Source organism: Aptenodytes patagonicus, chromosome 1 (genome assembly GCF_965638725.1).
Source record: "Aptenodytes patagonicus chromosome 1, bAptPat1.pri.cur, whole genome shotgun sequence".
In the NCBI taxonomy this organism is placed as follows: Eukaryota; Metazoa; Chordata; class Aves; order Sphenisciformes; family Spheniscidae; genus Aptenodytes; species Aptenodytes patagonicus.
The window spans coordinates 41,040,879-41,047,117 of NC_134949.1; the positions used below are offsets into that span (position 1 = coordinate 41,040,879).

The 6,239-nt window shown below is 39.8% G+C and overlaps 1 long non-coding RNA gene across 1 annotated transcript; it reads left to right on the plus strand.

Moving 5' to 3' along the window:
* The first annotated feature begins 39 nt into the window (after positions 1–39).
* On the plus strand, positions 40–5,073 carry LOC143157859 (uncharacterized). The gene is made up of 2 exons (XR_012994861.1): positions 40–334; positions 4,991–5,073. It is a non-coding gene; the product is annotated as an uncharacterized LOC143157859 (long non-coding RNA).
* The last annotated feature ends 1,166 nt before the right edge of the window (positions 5,074–6,239 follow it).

Below are 6,239 nucleotides of genomic sequence, written 5' to 3' on the forward strand. Positions count from 1 at the left end.
GCGAGGGGGAAGGCCACCATCTTGCTGAAGGGTAAACGAGCTGTCTGGAGAAGGAGGGTGGTGAAGCGATGCCGACCGGCTCCATGGCGGCGGGCTGCGCTGCTCTCTACCACAAGAGTGTCAATGGCAACTTCCCTTAGCACTGTCCGGGGCGGCAGCGCCAGCCACGGCGCTTCTGGGGCACGGGTCCTCCTGGGCACTCGTGGGTGCTTGTTCCCCCGAGCCGCAGACCTTTTCTCCGTTGGTGAGGCCCATGCCCTGCCGCCCCCCAAACGGTGCACGGGTTTCTAAAGAAGGAAAAGCGGCGGGTGTCCTGGCAGTGCACAGCACCCTGGTAGGCATCGCTAACCCACCAGCTCTCTCCCAGCACCTAAGCGGCTGTTGAAATTTTTAAGAGGGAGGTTTCTGGGAAGCTCTCCCGACCTGTAAGTGCTTTGAAGTTCCGATTGGCCCTAATGGCTCCTGTGACAGGAGTGAAAATTGAGCGTCGGAGGGGGTAAAGCAATTACATAAACTGCTTAAATCATTTGTTTTCATTTCACTTCTTTGAGTATTCTGGTGCTACCTCATTGTCTGTTTCAGGGACAGCTTCCTACTAGGGAGTTGTCAGGCGAGCAGTGATGGCTTGCTTTGGCAGAAGGAGAAACCTTATTTTAAATAAAGCCTTTCTAAGTCAAATTGGTGTCTCCTGGAAAACTCACAAAACTTGACTTTTAAAACTTCTAGCACAGTCCCTGAGAATTTCTTCGCAATGATCATGCATGCTAAATGTCTTTCCAGACTTGCTATGGTTCTCAAACTTGGAGAAAAGCTGCTGCCTTTTTGTGCTTTTCCTGAGGGTGAATTATGAAGGGGTTTTTTTCAGTGAATAATGTGGTACAAAAGCACAAGTACCAAAAATTTAGTATCGTGTCACTATTTATTTTCTTCTTTGCCTTTCTCTCTAGATTTTCTTTAGATCCAACAAGAATAGGAGAGTGGATAACGCATATGCTTTGTAAAGTCCAAAATGTTGTGACAAACAAATTTACTTTTCTTCGCTCAAAACACTTTGCATCTTAATGTTTTGACCTAACTGGACAAACTACATGACTTAGAATAGATACTGTTCCAATGACTTGACTTCATACAAAACTCAAGAGTAATGGAATGTGTATATCATGTCCTAAATTTCTCCAAGTTCTTCTGTTTAAAACAGTGTGGATTCTATTAAGATATTTACTTCCTTGTAAATGTAAAATGAAGCAAGTTAAAAGTTTGCTTTTTTTTTTTCCCCAGGTATCCATCATACTACAGTAGTGTGTTATTTGTGTTAGTTCTATTCAAATAGATCTTACCTCTAGAAATCATGCTTCGTTGGTGGCTTATACTATTTTACATATCCCACAGTACTAAAAACATCCACAAAGGGCTGGCAGATACGACACAGGACTTACTGAAAACTTTCTGAAGTAGCGGCTGGAGGTCAGGCAGGTTTCTTAAACAGTGCTAGGTGCCTATGTCTGTGTCTGAAATCTGATCCGCTGTAGTAACAAAGAAGTTTCCATATCACTACATCTAAGCTGCAGAAATTTCCCTCCCAGCAGACGTTTGCTTACTTGAGCATCCGAGCTTTGCATATATCTGGTTCCAGTTTCCTTTGTACAGTTACCTTTATTTCTAAGTGTTTTCACACACCAGTAGAAAATTAGTATCAGCATCTTTTAGAGTGGGAAGGAAAATGTTTATAGAACTGTAAGGTATTGGCAAAGAAGCAGCAGCTTTGTGGGAAATTAACCTGATTTGGGTATTCCCACTCTATTGATTGTTACTGTCCACCTACAGTTCATCCAACAAGTGTGCTGAATTTATTCAACAATGCTATATCATCTGTATTACAAATGTCTAGCTGAGGTACTTAACCATCTGAAAAAGAAGATCCTGAGAATCTTCCAGTGGTTTTACATATCCTATGGTATCGTATGTCCCTTCTTTTATTTCAGTCATCTGATACTGCCTGCTTTTTTCTCTCATCTCAGGCAAGTAATTTTATGTCTGAATTTTCAGGAAGGAGCAGATTCATCAACTGTATTCATCACTGTTAATAAACAGGGAAATTGATAGTGTTAAATTCTCTTCTGTAAAGGGAATAAAATGGCATGTGTAAAAAGAATATGTTGAGCTGATGGGTTTGGTACCTACACATTTGAACAAGAGGCCATAAACTTTTGAAAACTGCAAGGGAGCTGCCATTCAAAGAGAAAACGTTAAGAAACTTCCTTGCTTATGGCATGGGTTATAGATGAAGACTTTTTTGTGAGGTTTCATTGCAATGTGTAAATTTAAGACAAAATCAAAAATAAAGAAATTTTATCTTAGCTGCATTTGACTTCATGCCTTTGAAAGAGATGATATTGCTGCTGGAGAACAGATTTTTGTGTTAAATACTGAATATGTTTTCAGTAGAGTACAAATGGAATAATGTAAAATATAGGAAAGCATATGTCTTAATACTGGAGCACAGAGTTTGATTTATTCTTTATCACGTTCTCTGACAATTACCTGCATCTCTAGACATGGGCAAAAAAGCACTGGAGAAAGAGCATGTTTGTGAAGATGTACTTGAATTACTGAAATTTGTGTACATAAGCAGCTAAGACTCAAGGAATTAAAAGATACCTTCACGATCTCTTCCTGTGACTCAGCTTCTGCAGTTGGTAACAAGTTCTATATTTAAACGTAAATAGCAAAGGTCCCGGGATAGTTACACAGCTTTAATGCAACTAAGACTCATTTGTATATTTTACAAATGTGAACTATGACCACTTGTGCAGCTATCCTAATCCTAGCAGTAGTATTTCTGTTAAAGTTTTAAATATCCCTGATATAAAAAAATACCATATTCTCATTTTCTCATGATATGTGTCTCAAGCTCTTTATCCAGAGCTGAAAAACAATACTGCAGTTAGTGGTCTCAATGACATTTTTGCTTTAAGTGACCTCATTTCTGGTCCACAAAGCATTAAAAAAATCAAATTTTCAAAGTTTAAGGCAGAAAATTAGTAACATGTTTACCACATAAATTAAATTAAATTATTACAAGTAAAGTGGAATCTTGTTTTTCAGAAGCACAATCTGAGCTTTAAGGTCTGAGCCATATTTCAGAATATAGAAGAGTTTTGGTATCTTTTGGTACTATAATGTTTGACTGAGGCTAATTATATGATTATTTTTCCCTCCCTACCTTGTAAGTGTCAATTACAATTGTCTGATACCAACTGTCCTGGTTTTGGCTGGGACAGAGTTAATTTTCTTCCTAGTAGCTGGTACAGTGCTGTGTTTTCGATTTACTATGATAATAATGTTGATAACACACCGATGTTTCAGTTGTTGCTAAGCAGTGCTTACGCTAGTCAAGGACTTTTCAGCTTCCCATGCCCTGCCAGCGAGAAGCTGGGAGGGGGCACAGCCAGGACAGCTGACCCAACTGGCCAAAGGGACATTCCATACCATGTGACGTCATGCTCAGTACATAAACTGGGGGAAAGCTGGCTGGGGGGGCCGCTGCCCGGGGACTGGCTGGGCATCGGTCGGCGGGTGGTGAGCAGTTGCATCACTTATTTTTCCTGGGTTTTGTTCCTCTCTTTCTCTCTCTTGTTTTCATTACAATTTTTTTATTATTACTGCTATTACTACTTTATTTTATTTCAATTATTAAACTGTTCCTATCTTGGCCCATGAGTTTTCTTACTTTTGCTCTCCCGATTCTCTCCCCCATCCCACCATGGTGGGGAGGGTGAGCGAGCGGCTGTGTGGTGCTTGGTTGCCAACTGGGGTTAAACCACGACACCAACACAAGACTTAATCTAGCCAAGTTTAAGCTTAATTCACTTTATATTCAACTGAAACTTGTATTGGTGTGCTTGGTCTGGCTGGGATGGAGTTTCTTCATTGCAGCCCATATGGTGCTGTGTTTTGGGTTTGTGGCTAAAACAGTGTAGCTAACACACCAGTGTTTCGGCTGTTGCTGAACCCTGCCTGCACAGCCTCGAGGCTCGCTCTTTTTTCCACTCTGCCCATGCCCCCACAAGTAGGCTGGCGGTGGGCAGGAGATGGGGGGGAACACAGCCAGGACAGCTGACCCAAACCGGCCAAAGGGATATTCCACACCATGTAACCTCGTGCTCAGCAATAAAAAACAGTAGAGGAAGAAGAAGGATGGTGGGGGAGTTGTCTTCGAAGCTGACCATTGCTCAAAGACTGGCTGGGCATCAGGCTGCTTGTGGGCGGTGGCAAGTGATTCCCTTTGCGATGTTTGTTTTTTTATTCTTTACCTCACCTATTAACCTGTTTTTTATCTCAATCCATGAGTTTTCTCGATTTTGTTCTTCGTATTAACCCCCCCATCCCGCTGGTGGAGGGAAGTCAGTGAGCGAGCGGCTGTGTGGGTGCTTAGCTGCTGGCAAGGGTCAACCCAGCACAGCTGGACACATAAACTACATGCCCAGTGTATGCATGTGCGACTAGTTAGTGCTTATTCATACTTACTTTTTTTTCCCACCCAAACTTCCGATGGGTTGAACTGTAATGACTTTTATATGATTCTATAACAAGCCTTTCTGGAACTAAGAGACTTCAGTGCCTTTTGTTTGTTTGTTTGTTTGTTTTCTTGGTATTCAAACAATTATAATTTTAAATGCAATGGACTCTAAATAATGAGGATTTGGGGTTTTTTTCCTAATCAAGAAAACATGAAGTGGCTAAAAATTGAATTTGTGGAAATGGTGAGGACAAAGTATATGACTGTGAAATGCTTCTTCATAGGTTCGGGGGGGTCAAATGTTACGATTTCTACAGAAATAGTTGAACACTGTATAGATTGTATTTGACTTTCTGAGAATTATGTTCAGTTAATCCATAATTTGACACTATGCAAGTTACACAATTTCACATCACTTTTTCCTAACTCATTTCTTCTGGGTTTTTTCTTTTTTTTTTTTTTTATTAACAGAAATGTGTGAAATCTTCCTAAGAAGAAAGAGGTTTATATCCAAGAAAGAAAATCCAACTTCAAAATAAACATTAAGTGTAAACAAGTTCTTACTGAACACAGTTAATGCCTTCAAGAGACTTGTGAAAGTAAAAAGAAGTAAAAATTAGAGGAGAGAGTAAGATTGAGAAAAAGAATGAAGAATCACATTCAAACAGAAGGCACAGCTGCACAGTGATAGAGCGAAATACTTGCCTCATCAGAAGCTTAAAATCAAGTAATATTTCACCAAGAGATATATCCGAGCAAATTATATTAAATGCCTTAAAGAATCTTCCCTTGGATGAGTTAAAAATACAAGATAAAAATATGAGATATTTATATGAGATACGATATTAAAATGAGATATTTTGCAGAAGACAATTTAGAAAAGCTTTTCAAATCAAAAAGTATCTGTAATCTTTACTTTGGTATTTATGCTGAGTTAATGCTAAAATATGAATCAGTCACATTGATGTGCTCTGACATTCATACAGCGATGAGAAAAATCTCCTTTTTATGACTGTTTAATTATTCAATATCCATCAGTTACTAATGAAGTCTTCTTTAAAATCTGGAAGATGTTAAAATGTGATTTTAGGTTTTCACCTCAGGTAATAATAGTGTCTGATGGAAGAGCTGGTTCTGTGAGTTCAGTCTTTCCCAAAGTGCATACAAAAAGCTTTTTTTTTTTCGGAAGAGGCTTTATTTTTAGGGACATAAAATAATCACTACAGATAACTTCAGATGGAACACACTTATTCAAGTAGCAGTTAACTTCCATGTTAGATGGTGCTAAAAAGAATGGCAGTTTCCTCTAGGGAATGTTGGCACCCTTTCCTTTATCCTGAGATTTACAACTGAGGATCCTGTGTTGGTACTTGAGACTCTACAAAGGCCTCTCTGTAAGGACTCATAGAAATGAAAGGCATGTTGAGGAGAAGTAAGCAAGTAAGGTCAGAAACTGAACCATACAACTCGTGCCTTCTTTAAGGCAAAGAAGACTGTAGGCTTTTTCTGTTGAGTTTGTATTCATAGAATCATAGAATCATTAAGGTTGGAAAAGACCTCTAAGATCATCGAGTCCAACCGTCAACCCAACACCACCATGCCCACTAAACCATGTCCCTAAGTGCCGCATCTACACGTCTTTTAAATACCTCCAGGGACGGGGACTCAACCACTTCCCTGGGCAGCCTCTTCCAATGTTTAACCACTCTTTCAGTAAAGA